Here is a 15,826-nt window from a genome sequence, read left to right as displayed (position 1 = left end):
AAGAGAGAGAACAGAAAGTTAAAGCAGAAATGACAACACATAATGCATAATTGAAGAACAGTAGAACTCAATATAGTGAGAAAATTAGATCCTGATATACTCCAGTAACCTAAGCCTATAGCAGTAAAACTATAAAGGTGGCTGAGAGTAACATGAGTCACTAGTTATAATTTTTGTCAAAAAGAAAAGTTTTAAGCCTAGTCTTAAAAGTAGACAGGGTGTCTGCCTCACGGACCAAAACTGGGAGTTGGTTCCACAGGAGAGGAGCCTGATAGCTAAAGGATCTGCCTCCCATTCTACTTTTAGAGACTCTAGGAACCACCAGCAGACCTGCGGTCTGAGAGCGAAGTGCTCTGTTAGGAACATACGGGGTAATCAGAGCTCTGATATATGATGGAGTTTGATTATGAAGGGCTTTATACGTTAGAAGAAGAATTTTAAATTCTATTCTTGATTTAACAGGAAGCCAATGAAGGGAAGCTAAAATTGGAGAAATATGATCCCTCTTGTTGATTTTCATCAGAACTCTTGCTGCAGCATTTTGGATCAGCTGAAGGCTTTGAACTGCATTTTGTGGAATTCCTGATAGTAAAGAATTACAATAGTCCAGCCTTGAAGTAACAAATGCATGGACCAGTTTTTCAGCATCACTCCTGGACAGAATGTTTCTAATTTTGGCGATATTCCGGAGGTGAAAAAAGGAAACTCTGGAAACCTGTTTAATATGGGATTTAAATGACATGTCTTGGTCAAAAATAACACCAAGATTTTTTACTTTATTACCAGAGGCCAGTTTAATGCCACCCAGATTAAGTGATTGGTTAAGAAGTTTATTTTTTGAGGACTCTGGCCCAAAGATTAAAACTTCGGTCTTGTCAGAATTTAGATGCAGGAAATTTAAAGTCATCCAGCTTTTGATGTCATCAAGACATGACTGCAGTCGAAGTAATTGATTGGATTCATCAGGATTTATGGATAAATATAGCTGAGTATCATCAGCATAACAGTGGAAATTAATCCCATGCTGTCTGATAATTTTGCCTATCGGAAGCATATATATAGTAAAGAGAATTGGTCCAAGGACTGAACCCTGTGGTACTCCACAAGTGACCCTAGAGTTTGAGGAAGATTTATTATTAACATGAACAAATTGGAATCTGTCTGACAGATAAGATTTAAACCAGCCTAATGCTTTTCCCCTTAATCCCTACAGTATGCTTCAAGTCTTTGTAGGAGAATATTGTGATCAACTGTATCAAACTGCAGCACTGAGATCTAACAGGACAAGTATAGACACAAGTCCATTATCTGAGGCCATGAGAATATCATTAGTGACCTTCACCAGAGCTGTTTCAGTGCTATGATGAGCTCTGAAGCCTGACTGAAACTCCTCAAGTAGGTCATTACTTTGTAAATGTTCACATAGTTGATTAGCAACTACTTTCTCAAGAATTTTAGATAAGAAAAGAAGATTAGATATAGGTCTGTAATTTACTAACTCATCTTGATCAAGAGAATGGTTTCTTAAGTAAAGGTTTAATAACAGCTACTTTCAAAAGCCTGTGGTACATATCCATTTACTAAGGATAGATTAATCATGTCTAAAATAGTGACCACTGATCAGAGGGAATACCTCCTTAAACAACTTGGTTGGGATTGGGTCTAACATACAGGTAGAAGGTTTAGATGAAGCTAAAATTTTAGATAGCTCAGAAAGCTCCACTGCTTTTAAACAGTTCAGACACTGCGCAGGTTCTAAGGATTTTCTCCAATGCTGCCTCACTTACTGAGGACGAGGTAATCATGTTTGGGAGGATGCCAATTATTTTATTTTTAATGGAATCAATTTTATTTATGAAGAATCCCATAAAATCATTACTGCTAAGAGCTAAGGGAATGAATGGATCTACAGAGCTGTGGCTCTGGGTAAGTTTGGCAACTGTACTGAAGAGATAGCTAGGATTATTCTTATTCTCCTCAATTAATGATGAAAAATATGCTGCTCTAACTCTGCGAAGGGTCTTGTTATACAACAATAGACTGTCCCTCCAGATTAGGTAGGATTCCTCTTGGTGTGTAGAGCGCCATTTTCTCTCCAATTTCCTAACATTGTGCTTCAAGGAACGCAGCTCTGAATTAAACCAAGGAGCCAGCTTCCTGTGAATAATCACCTTCTTTTTCAAGGGAGCTACATTGTCTAATGCAGAACGCAATGACGAAGTCATACTGTTTACAAAGACATCTATTTGTGAATTGGAAGAAACAACATTGCTGCCATCTACAGGGCATTTCTGCAATACGGAGGATATTAAAAAGGGGACAGACTCTTTAAGTTTTGATACAGCATTATCCGATAAATATCTACTATAATGGAACCCTCTTTTGGGGGTGGAGAACTCAGTTAGATTAAACTCAAATGTTATTAAAAAATGATCAGATAGGACAGGGTTGTGAGGAAATACTGTTAATTCTTCACAATCAATGCCATATGTCAGCACAAGGTGTAAAGTATGGAGCCAAGAGTGCGTTGGTTTATGCACATTTTGAGCAAAACCAATTGAATCTAGGATAGTTTTAAAGGCTACACTAAGGTTATCACATTCTGTGTCAACATGGATGTTAAAATCACCCACTATAATAGCCTTATCAGTATTTAACACCAAATCAGATAAGAAATCTGACAACTCATCCAAAAACTGAGTGTAAGGGCCTGGTGGACGATACAAAACAACAAACAGAAGAGGTTTTATTGCTTTGCAGTTTGGATGAGGGAAACTGAGGGTTAAATGTTCAAAAGAACTGTAGTTATTAATTGGCCTGGGACTAATTAATAAATCAGACTGAAAGATGGTTGCCACTCCTCCTCCTCTTCCCACAGATCTGGGAATGTGGAAATTTGAATAATTGGAGGGAGTTGACTCATTTATACTAACGTAGTCCTCTTGTAGCCAGGTTTCTGTGAGACAAAACAAATCAATCTGTTTATCAGAAATCAATTCGTTAACTTACAAAGTCTTTGGAGGGAGAGACCTTATATTTAATAGACCACATTTAATTGTTTTATTTTTAGGTTCAAGGTGAACCGTATTGATTTTTATTAGGTTTTTATGATTTGTTCCTTTTAGATAAGTTTTTGATCTGTTAAGTTTTGGCCGTGGGAAAGACACCGTCTCAATAGGATAATGGATGGGTAACAGTACAGAAGCTGCAGAGAGGTGTGTTAAACTACGGCTCTGCTTCCTGGTCTGGACCCTGGGTTGTCAGCATTTAGGAGGACTAATAAATCCGGCCAGATTTCTAGAAAGAAGAGCTGCACCATCCAAAGTAGGATGGATGCCGTCTCTCCGGATCAGACCAGGTTTTCCCCAGAAAGTTCTCCAGTTATCAATGTAGCCCACGTCGTTTTCAGGACACCACCTAGACAACCAGCGGTTGAATGATGACATGCGGCTAAACATGTCATCACTGGTCAAATCAGGCAGGGGACCAGAGAAAATTACAGAGTCTGACATTGCTTTAGCAAACTCACACACCGAAGCAACACCAACTTTAGTGACCTCCGATCGGCCAGCGTGAATAACAATCTTACTGTATTTACGCTTATCCTTAGCCAGCAGTTTTAGGTAAGATTCTATGTCGCCCGTTCTGGCCCCTGGCAGGCATTTAACTATGGTCCCTGGTGTCTCTAGTGCCATGTTTCTGACTATTGAGCTCCCAATAATCAGGGTCGGCTTCTCAGCGGGTGTGTCGCTGAGTGGGGAAAATTTGTTAGAAACGCAGACGGGTTGGTGGTGAACTGGTGAAATCTAGAGCTATGCTTCCTACGAACTGTCACCCAGCCGGCCTGCTTACCCGGCTGCTCGGGTGCTTCTGGAGGACCACTAAGTGAAGTAACGCTAGGTCTATGTGGCTCCGCGCTAGCAGAGGGGCGGCTATCAGTTAGTCTTTCCATAGCACGGAGCCGGGACTCTAATTCTGACACCCTCGCCTCCAAAGCTACAAAAACACTACATTTATTACAAGTACCATTATCACTAAAGGAGGCAGAGGAATAGCTAAACATCTGATACAGAGAGCAGGAGATAAGGGGAGACTTAGTCAGAGACGGAGAAGCTGAAGTAATAGTAGGAGAGGAAGCCATTGTGGAGCTAAAGCTAGGCTAGGCTAAAGCTAGGCTAGCGCCCTTCTACCACGCCAAGAGAGCAAACCGTGAAACACGAGGAGTTCCCAAGCGTGATGTGCAGCAACAGAAAATTTTTTAAAAGTGCTTATGTGTTAGAAACAGATGTTACAGCAAAGAGATTAAAGATAAAAGCGAGAGAATCTGGAGCAACAAACCGTTGCTCACGCAGTGAAAACAGGAAGTGATACAATACGCCTTACCGCAAACAGGAAGTGACGTCAGCCAAACGGAGGTAGCAGCTAAGTCCTCAAGAAGCTCTGAAGAAATATATTCTCAGGAAGCAGCGCTTGGCATATCCGAATCACCTCTCTCCGTAAATCCTTCTCTTCCCCGCGCTCTGACACGCCGTGTAGCTTCAGGTTCCATCGCCAAGAGTATCGTTCCATTTCTGTGATGCGTGACTCCAACATATTAACATGTTTCTTTTCTTCATCCAGAGCATGTTCAAGCTGTGAAACTTTCTTCTTCATCTCATTCATTTGGTTGCAGAGAATTTCCACATTTCCCCTCAGAGTAGTTATCTGCACTGCGTTCTCTTGAATCAGGGATTTCAGCTCGTCTGACCTGCCGTTTATTAGCTTCGACAAAGTAGCAACAATATCTCCGCTATCTGCATCACTTTTACCTTTTTTAACAGGTGGTTTCTCTGGATTAAGGGGCAGCAGAGGGAAGTCTTCTTCTTCCATCAGAGAGATTTTGGGGATGTCAGAATGGGCGGCATAATCATGACAAGTCTCGATGAGAACGTTAGAATCTTTGCCGCCGCCAGTAGCTTCCGGCCCCGCGGCCTTCCCGGAGCTTTTTCTCTTTCCACTAGAACTTGACATTTTTCGCAAAAGCAGTTTCTGGGGCTGACGTAAACAATTAAAAGTTCAGTAGAGCTTAGGAAAGAGTGAAGTTATGTCGTTTAAAGGCTACATGTGCAAGTAAAAGTTAAATCTGAAGGCTGCTCTCAAAGTTTGTGACCGTTCACAGCGCCATCTTGGACCGCCCCCGCATAACTCGCTAATAAAACATCCATAATTTGCTTTGACTCTACTATTTGGGGATCACGACCGGTGCCCCTTGAGCGCCCCCTGCCTAGAGGCCAAGGAACTGCCGGCCTCACCTACAACCCGTTCTTTGGCTTTTATGATCGCCCAGCAGCACACGAAAACACAGTTTGATGACCAAAACACAATTCGTAATCCACATATATTAAATTGTGGAAAATCAGTTCATAACTGTTTGAACAATTTAATTTATGATCTAGAGACAGGAAGATGCATTCACAGAATGGAAACCAGCGCAGTTAACATGGGATTGCACAATCCCAGGGGAGGCCAAGCTCGCGGCGGCCTCACCGGCTTCGCTATCAAGCGCCACCAAGGATGTACATGGAAAATAGCAGAAAGTCTGCGATTTTAAACAGAATATGATAAAAAATAAGGAAATTGGATAAAAAAATTACTTTTATTACAAATTACTGCGTGAATCACAATATATATTATGTTATTATTATTATATATTTTCTTTCTTTCCATGATGACAGGTGAGGCCGGGCTTCACTTGCCTCCCCTGACTGCACGTCACTGGTACAATGCGCTCAACAATCTCTTAAAATGTGTAAGTACGACTTTGGTTAGCAATGAAGCCGCTCCGCTCAATGGATATTCGGAGCATTACGGTAAACTGTGTCACTACCTGATCGGCCCATAACAGGACCCCTGTGAAGTCTACAAGACTGCCTGACTGTAATGTCTAAACTAGAAGTGCATTCATGTAAGGCAACCCTCACCCGGAGTTTGCACTACCAATAATAAACTAAGTAAGTTAATTCAATATAAAAGTTACATTTATTTTTATTTTTTTATTTTTTATTTATTTATTTATTTTTTTCAATTTTCAATGTTTATTAAATCCTTCAACAATTAAACATACAGTAGAGCTGATAAAAAATATCAGTAATACATCAGTGATATGACATTAAGTAGTTATGTAAAGAAGGACTTTAGACATTTTCCCCTAAACCCCTTAACTCTGGAGTTTTAAAAAAGGTTCCCACATACTCAGAAACCCCTCTATCTGGCCGTTAATCTTATAGATGAGTCGTTCGTAGGAGGCGGTCTCTATAAATGCTGCGTACCATTCTGTATATGTCGGGATGTTTTGTCCTTTCCAGTGTCTTAAAATAACTCGCTTTGCCGTGGTGAGGGCTATTTTTAACCACTGTGCTTGTTTTGCTCCTATTTTAACTTTATAGTCTAAGGAGTTAAGAAGTCCCAGTGTAGGTGTCAGGGATAAATTGAGGTTAAGGGTGCTATTAATCTTTCCCATGACCACCTGCCAATATGAAGTTAGGTTCGGGCACGTGAGGAACATATGAACCATGTCCCCTCGGGTTTGTTTACATCGTCAGCAAATATCAGAGTTGCTTATTCTAGCTCTAAATAATTTTACTGGTGTCCAATACAATCGGTTCAAAATTTTGAACTGTATCAATTTGGAGCGCGCATCCCTCATGGGCTTTAACATTTGTTTGACCATTGTACCCCACTGTTCCTCTGTGTGCGTATTGTTTAATTCAAATTCCCATACCTTTTTGAGTCCTGTGTTGATGCTGCCAGTATTTTCAATCAGGTAGTTATAGATGTGGCTAACTCGTCTCGGGGAATCTTTCAATTTATTAAGCATTGTGTATATTGGTGTATCCGTGGGTATGGTTACCTCGGGTTTCTGTAATTTTGTGAGACAGTCCCTTATTTGTTGGAACTTCCAGAAATCTTTGTGGTTTAGATTGTATAATTCTTGGAATTGTTGAAATGACAGTAGAGTACCATTTAGGAAAAAGCAATTTATATTGTCAATCCCTTTTGAGTGCCAGCTCCTCCAGAAAATCATTTTCCCCTCTACTTTTATTTTTGGGTTATTCCACACTGAAGCTGTTCCTTGAATGAAGGGGCAGGTGTTTGCTTTTTTATGTAAATGATGCCAGATATTTCTGGTGTGGGTTGTGATTGGGTTAGATTTCACTCCCTCATTTGGATGTTGGGATACATAATCAAAAGCTTTAAATGGGGCGTTTATCTCGCTTTCCAGTTTCACCCAGATCGGACTGTTTTGGTTGTTTGATATAATAGATGTAATTTGAGCGCTTATAAAAGCTTCTTGGTAAAGTAGCATATTGGGCAGTTTTAATCCTCTGTATTCTGTTTTAGTTTGGAGTTTTAATAGGGACATTTTAGGTTTTTTCCCCTCCCATATAAAGTTGTTTATCATTTTATCCAGGATCTTAAACGTAGAGTGTGGGATTTTGAGAGGTAATAAATTAAATAGGTAGTTTAGTTTCGGCGTAATGATCATTTTAATGGCCTGGATTCTACCCCACAGCGATATTTGTATCTTGTCCCACCCCTTTAAAAGCAGGCTTATCTTATTTATCACGGGTTCAAAATTATCAATGATAATATCTTCTAGGCCCGGGTTCAATAATATGCCTAAGTATTTGAGGTTTTTGGGTACCCACTGAAATTTCCACTTTTGTATTTGACTTTTGTAGCAAAATTTTGACAGGGGCATTACTTCACATTTAGCCCAGTTAATCTTGTATCCGGAAAAATCTGAAAAAATTGTTGATCAAATCTAGTAGAGGGGGTACAGATTCCTCGGGGTTTGAGAGCAGAAGTAGTACATCATCTGCGAAAATCAACAGTTTGTTGTCTATTCCGCCCATTGATACACCTTTTATTATTTTGCTTTGTCGGATGGCTTGGGCCAGGGGTTCAAGTGCAATGATAAAGAGCAGGGGTGACAACGGGTCTCCTTGTTTAGTTCCACGTTTGATTGGGAATTGGGTTGATCTTGATCCGTTGGTTGTTACGATCGCTTTCGATTCTGTGTATATCATTTTGATTATTTCTAAGAAAGAGTGTTGGAACCCAAATTTTCCAAGTGTATAGAATAGATAATTCCAGCTTACTCTGTCAAATGCTTTTTCCGCATCGAGTGACAGGGCCGCTACAGGGAAGTTTAGGTGTTGGGCCTTCCAAATCAGATGTAGCAATCGTCTCAGACTATCAGAGGAGGTTCTGCCCTTGACAAAGCCTGTTTGGTCTGGGTGTATAATTGACGTTATGACCTTATTAATCCTTAAAGATAGTATTTTTGTAAACAGTTTTGCATCGCAACACAATAAACTTATTGGTCTGTAGCTTGAGCATTCCAGAGGGTCTCTCCCTTTTTTTGGAATGACAGTAATTAATGATTCCTTCATTGATGCAGGGAGCCGGTGCTATTCGATAGCTAGATTAAAAGTTTTTACTATTTCTGAGCCCAGTTCGGATGTAAATTTTTTATAAAACTCGTTAGGGATACCGTCCAGACCCGGGGTTTTTCCATTAGGTGAGGCTTTAATGGTTTTAACGAGTTCTTCCATGATTATAGGTCCTTCTAGTTGTGTAGCGCTCTCTTTGGACAGTTTCTGAAGTGTTAACGTTTGAAAAAATTCTTCTGCTTTATTTAAATCAAATTGTCCTTCTTGAGAATACAGACGATTATAAAAATCTTTGAATACTTTATTTATTTCCTTCTGACTTGTAACTACACTCCCAGCCTCATTCTTTATCCCGCTAATTTGACGTGATGATTGTTTGGCTTTTAATTGGGTGGCTAATAATTTATCAGCTTTATTGCCTGATTCATACCATCTCTGTTTGGTCCTGAAAAGGGAGTACTCTACTTTTTTTGAGAATATTGTATTTAGCTCATATTTAACTCTGACTAATCTGTCAAAGATTGATGGGTTGAGGTTTGTTGAATATTCCCTCTCTAATTTCTTCATTTCAACCTCATACAGGTTTATCTTTTGGGAATCTTGTTTTTTGATCCGGAAGGACTGTTGTATCAGTATTCCCCTAATGTACGCTTTGAACCCGTCCCATATTGAGTTTTGGTTTGCAGTGTTATTATTGTTTACAAAGTATTCAGTAATTAGTTTTCTGAGTTTTTTGCATAGGTCGGGATCATTTAGTAAGCTGGTATCCAGCTTCCATCCCCTAGCCTTTTCATAATGAGATCCCAATCGTAGGACTAGGTCTACGGGGGCGTGATCAGTTATTGCTACTGGACCTATATTACAATTTCCGACACTTTCAATAAGTGAGTGTGAAATCAGAAAATAGTCTATCCGACTATAAACAGAGTGCCTGTTTGAGAAGAAGGTATAGTCTCGTGCTGAAGGATTTAAGAGTCTCCAGATATCCGATAAACCGGTATGTTTGCTCAGAGCTTTAATTGCTTCTTGGGTTTTGCTGACTTTAGGAATTGATTTCCCAGATCTATCCAACACGACGTCTAGGACTTGGTTGAAGTCTCCTGCTAAAATAATTGGGAAATCCCCAAAATCCATAAGAATAGTTTTAAGCTGTAGGAAAAAGTCTGGGTCCTCTATATTAGGAGCGTATATATTGGCTATAATTATATTTTGTCCTGAGATATTGACTTGCAGGACGATTACTCTGCCTTCTTTGTCTTTATACTCTTTCTCCACTTGAATTGAGAGATGTTTAGAGAATAGAATGGATACGCCCCGTTTTTTCTGTTTGAAAGTATTGTGATAGGCTTCTCCCACCCATCTATCTTTAATTCTGTTAGTGTCTTTATCTAACAAGTGTGTTTCTTGTAGTTTCATCACATCTACTTTTTTCTGTTTTAGATATTTAAGTACTTTGTTTCGTTTAGTGTAAGAACCCAGGCCATTGACATTCCATGAGGATATTTTAATTATGGTCCCCATATTTTATTTCCCTTTATCAGTGATATTAGTAAGGCCATTAATCTATATTGTGCTGTAGCAGTTGCGTTTATACATATAACAAAAAGGGTAACAAAAGAAAGCTGGCTGAAATGAGTTACATTTATTTTGACGTTATGTTAGAAACGGGGCAGTGTAGTCCAACTACTCTATCCTCCCGACAGAGACGGATAGCTCTCCTTCTCAGGAGAGAGCTGTGTAGGGGGGAGTGGCAGGGTGATATTGCATACATGGAAATAATATTTAATGCACCTTATGGTCCAAAAAAAAGAGAAAAAAAATTTGGACCAAATTTTTGAACACCAAATAAAATTAATTATATTGTATGAAATAAACGCAAAATATTCCACTTTCAAGAGTAAATCATATAAGCCTTATATGACGTGTTATATATGAAACATGAATTGACGATGATTGAATGCTTGTGTTTTTCAAAACTTTATTCTATTTATTTTCCATATGGGTGGCTGTTTTGGCTGACCTTAGCAGAATAGAGCTGAGTTGTTAGATGAACAGACCGACTGATTGGCCGAGGGTTGAGGAGAAATGAGAAGGTTTTCTCTGACAAAGTCTGGGGAAAAGTTAAACTAAAGAGCCACAACATTCATATGTAGGACCACCTTGAACAGAGTGGGTTAAACCAAACCGAAATGTAATTTTACTATTTACAAACCATTAACCATACTTGAAGGGAAAAAGGAAAAAATTGTTAATAACCTAAATCAGATCCGTGGATTTAACGAGGTTTTCTCTCACTATTGGCGACAGTCAAATAAACTCTGCGTTGCCGAGCAGCTGAATAGGGGAATTCTTGTTGACGGACTCGCTATTCAAAACTTCAGTCCAAGCTGCGGTTAAGATCCTTTTATTGTTGATCTTCAAAACACCAGTTGCAATGAAGCATAAAAAAATGAATCCACAGGTTCAAGCCGTGATCAAAGGCAAAAGGGTACAAAAACCATCCAAAGCTGCATCCAAAGCTTAAAGCGGTCAGCAAAAAGTAGACATCCCCCATCACCCACTCACTGACAACTACCCAGGTGAGCAAAACAGGTGATCTTACAATCACTGCTGACACCACGTGATCAATACCACACCCATCCACCACACTCACTGTATACACACTGGAAGCTATTAAGTTTTGTCTCTAAAGAGTGCACGGCCACTGATCGAACCACTGTGTGTGTGTGTGTGTGTGTGTGTGTGTGTGTGTGTGTGTGTGGGGGGGGGGGGGAGAAGGCAGGCTCTCTGCTTTGCTGCCGTAGCAGCAGTGGAGTAAGTTCTACTTGAATACCAAATATCAAACCTATAAAAATAACTTCACTGTGGTCAAAAGTCCCCAGTTTTTGAGCTTTACAGTCCTTACTGTTTTTCTTGCCATGGCTGAGGCAAAAACTTCCCCATAAAGCCCTAAATGTTAACTCCATCTACATAATTCTCAATGGCATCAACTTACCCCTTTGCTTTAAAGTTATTTGCTATCTGGGCCGGCGCGCACCCGACTTGGGCCGGCGCACACCCGGGTGTCTACCCCTGCATGGGGCCTCTGGTGTGCTGGGGGGCCCAGGGCCTGTTGAGCTGGTGGGGGGGGGGGCATGGACATTAACATCTCAGGGCAGATGCTCTTCCCCTTCTTTGGGTTGGCACTCTGCTAGTGGGGGGAGGGGAAGGAGGGGGAGTAGGGACTAACCCAGCCTGGATGTCGATTGTTGTACGTATGGTGAGTTGTTTGAATGTTAGTGTTGGGGAGGGATTACATCAACGAGTGGGGGGTAGGGGTGTGTGTCGATGTGGACGTTTTGGTGGGCTTTGTGTCCGGCCCCCTGTCTTGGTCCTGGTCCGTGCCGTCTCCTGGTGCGGGTTTTGCCTGGGGGTGGGGTTTTGGATGGCTCGTGCGGGCTGGCTAGCCAGGGTCCCCCCTCTTATTTATTTATTTATGGGGGGGGGGGGGTAAGCCAGTAGGCTTGGTGGGTGGGCTGGGGGGGTGGAGGTGTTGGTCCTAGCGGGTGGTTGGCTCGCGGGCCCTGCCGCCTCTCCCTGGCCCCCGGGCTATGGTGGTGCCGCTGGCGGGCCCCCTTTCTCCGGGTGGGCTTTCTGGGAGCGGGATTGCTTATTGGAGTCTGTAGGGGAGCTGGCTCCCTGGGACTGCTGTAGACTCCCCAGTCCTTTTCTCCCCATCCCCGGACTCCTCCCTCTGCCTGCTCCATCATGCTGCCACACATGTAGGACCTTGGGGAGGGGGGCATTACTGGAGGTTGCCACTTTCTGATGATGTCCCTTATCCCAATTTTATCATGCATTTTAGACACTTTCACTCCAAACATTTTTACAACGCACATTCATGTAGGCAGTGTTTCTCGCAGCACTATTTTGGCGAGGCGGCCGCAAGATAGTGCTGCGCAAACATTCCAAAAAAAACAACAACAACAAAAAACCCCGAAGTTTTAATTCATTGCCAGGCCCAGGCAATAACACAGCATTGATAACTGTACGGCTGATAATACTGAATTGCAACACCATCTGCTTGGTTATATTACTACACAAGGAGTAATTTTGTTTGATCATCCGAGGAGACGTGTAGGGGGGAAAAAAAACGTCTTCGTCGTCATCATCATCGGTGAACTATATGTGGAAAGGTAAGTAGTTAAATAGAATAAAATGTAAATAGTTTTACATACAGAATGTAAATAAATGCAAAGGGGGAGAGCGGCTCCCAGATGAAGCTTTTTTTCAGAACCAGTCATGGCTGCACGCCAGATCAGAAAACAGATCTGGGCAGTTGCTTGAAGGGGGTGCACCGGCACCAGCTACCTTCCGGAGGGGCGGTGGACTGTGCCGGGCACCCCTTTCGGCACTCCTAGTTTTAAACAGACTTGAGAACAACATGCAACAACACAACATCTGAGCGGGCATAAGGAGGATCGGGGTCTTTTCCACACCCCCGTTCTCCATTTGCGGCACGGAGTCTGGGGCCTGGAGGAGGAGCGAGCCACCGGGTCTGGGGTCTTGGCGGGGGGTTACTGTGGGGCGCGAACGGCTTGCCGGGACTGGGGCTGACGCCTCTGCTCTCCCCAGAAAGGGGTGGGGGGAGGGGTGGCTAGGTAAAGTTGGAGGAGGGAGTGGGTTGATTAGGTATTTAGGGGGTGAGGGGGGTTCTGGTTGGGTGGCCCATACGGGTCATGTTGGCCCCCTCCCTGGGGGGCCTGGGCTGGGGGGCGTCTGGTCTGGGGGCTGGATCGGGGGTCGGACTCAGGCAGGCGGATAGTTGGATTGTGGTGCCCCCCCCCACCCCCCCACTTGGGATTGTTGGATGTGAGTGTTATGTTGTAATGCGTGTACAGCGTTGTCCTTTTTTTGTAAGTATGTGTGTGGTGAGTGGGGCACTAGGGTGGGATGGTGTGAATAAGATTTTTTTTTGCCAGGTTTGGGTCCGGTCCGCTCCCTCTCCCAAGAACATCTCAAGTCTCCGCTAGGTGTGGAGCCCTTCCCCCCACATCCTGCCCCCCTCCGCCAGCTGGCGCCTTGGCCCGCTGGCGCATTGGCGGCCCTCGGGTCTGGGGCGGGTTCCTGGGTGGGTTCCGGCCCATTCCTGGTGGCTACAGCGTAGCTGACTGCCAGCGGAGCCCACGGGCTCACCCCCGCGGCTCCTGGGGGCTTCGGCATTGCGGTGGCTGGGGGATTTCCTCGGGGTCGTCTCTCCTCTTTCCTGGGAGGGGGGGGGGTTGCAGATTTCCTGTGAAGGGTTGCAGATTTCTTGTGTTGGCCCCTCTTTGGTGCCCTGCCAAAGAGGGGCCAACACACTCCCTTTGGGAGTCCGGGGTTATGGGTCTCCTGGCGCCTGCCTTGGTGCTCGGGGAAAGCGGGCCTTTGGTTCCAAGCGGGCCTTTGGTTCCATGGGTTCCATGTTCTAAGTGTTCACTTATATACTTAAAGCCCGTAATTTATTTATTTATTTATTTTTCACTTTATTTTCTCAGGTATCACTTTACACGTGTCAGCTTAAATAATAATGAAGCTGAAGCGCAAGTTCAATTGAAGAAACTCATCGCCTGCCTCCATTCAATCAGAGTCCGATCCGCCTCTGATGTGAGCCAATCAGCTACGAACCGCACCTCCATGAAGCCAATCAGCATCCCGCGCTCATCTTAAAAGCAACTTCAAATCCACGTCTCAGCCTGCTAACCAGCAAGCGCAAACGGATTGCATGTCGGATTTCGAATCAGATGTCCGATTCAACCCGCCCCCAACCCCTTCTCCACCATCGTAGCTGATTTCATCTAGCTTCCAAGACGTTCTTCTATCCTCAACCCATCAGAGTGTTTTCTCCCAGTCTTCAGCACTCCCTATCACCTTGTTATTGGTCCGGCAGAAGACCACCATGTTGGGCCCAGTTCTGCCAGAGGTTTCTTCCCAAAGGGGAGTTTTTCCTCTCCACAGTCGCTTCAAGCTTGCTCATCATGGACAGTTTGTCAAGTTGGACATCTATCTTAAACAGATCACCATATGGACTGAACAAACTTCTTCTATCTCCACTCCACCACCAGTTTCAGACCTGGGGGGGAACATCCCTGTTCTCATACATCTACTTATGCATATTAAAGTATAGTTCAGCATTAATGTTCCTGCCGAGGTCTGAGCGCCAAAGACTTAAAATATTGTGTCAATAAAATCCTTCTAATTGCCATTTCTTTCTCTGTGAGTTTTTCAGATTGAAATACATATGATTTAGCAATGGTATCAAGGTGTTACTCTATTGTATCTGTTACACTATCTCTTGTTCTTCCTTTACTCTCCTACTTTCCCATTGTAGTGTCCACATAATTTGAAATTCTCCCTGCAGGAATCACAATAAAACTATTTACATGCATAAATCAAGCAGAGCACAATGGCGAAAGCTAATTGCGCCACTTGTGAAAGTAAAATCTGTCAAGCTCTATTTGGCATTAAGACATCAATTCTTATTGCCACATTGTTAGACAGGACACTGGAAAAAAAAAAAGAAAGTGTGCTTTAAAGTGTGAGACACTCTGTGAAAAACGAGTCCTTAAGCAGATGTCAGGCAGCACGCTGGTGCAGTTGATAACGCTGGTGCTTTACAGCAAGACGGCTCTGCGTCTGAATCTCAACAATGGATGTACTCAGATTACATATAAAAGGCAGACACAACAAGACAATCTTTCCACACAATGTTTTTTTTTCTTTTTTATAAATGACCCTGACCATGCGTGTAAATAGTCTTCAATGATTATTTGCTTTAGGGAATAGTCTTTGGGGACTCGTACCAGGTCCAAAAAGTCCAATTTCAGTCCCTTTGTGAATGACATGAATTATTGTGTTATTGCATGACTTAATTGCTCAATGCTCTCACGATGATGCACTCATGCACACAGTAAAAACTCAATTGTACCTCTACAATGTTAACAGCCTTATGGAAAGCCCAGTCCGTTTCAGTTTCCTGAGGAAGAAGAGCCATTGTAGGGCCTTCTTTGCCAAGTGGGAAGAAGTCTGAGGAAATGTGAACGTCCCGGATCTTCATGCTGTCGTCAATTTAATGTCGTGAAATAAATGTCTAAATAAATGCGTATCGTCCAGTGCAAGTTATAAAAATACGGTATATACAATTATATATATTATATATATATGCATAAGTCCAAAAGACTTGAATTAGTCTTTTAATCCAAGACTAAAAATATTGGATTATTATTAAATATTGGATATTGAATCTGGTAAGACAATTTATTAAATTATACAGCTGCATCCACAACTGGCTGAATTACATGGAACATGCCTTGGAGGGTGAATGGGGTGAATTAGCAACTCCAACCAGCAAGGTTTTATCCAGCGCATTTCAG

At 42.5% G+C, this 15,826-nt stretch overlaps 1 protein-coding gene across 1 annotated transcript in view; it reads left to right on the top strand.

Moving 5' to 3' along the window:
- Window positions 1-15,826, top strand: part of lrp5 (low density lipoprotein receptor-related protein 5) — a 111,726-nt gene that overhangs the window by 70,679 nt on the left and 25,221 nt on the right. The gene's annotated exons all lie outside the window — the stretch shown is intronic.

The sequence above is a fragment of the Fundulus heteroclitus genome, unplaced genomic scaffold (assembly GCF_011125445.2).
Source record: "Fundulus heteroclitus isolate FHET01 unplaced genomic scaffold, MU-UCD_Fhet_4.1 scaffold_39, whole genome shotgun sequence".
NCBI lineage: Eukaryota > Metazoa > Chordata > Actinopteri > Cyprinodontiformes > Fundulidae > Fundulus > Fundulus heteroclitus.
This window is presented reverse-complemented; position numbering and strand designations above follow the sequence as displayed.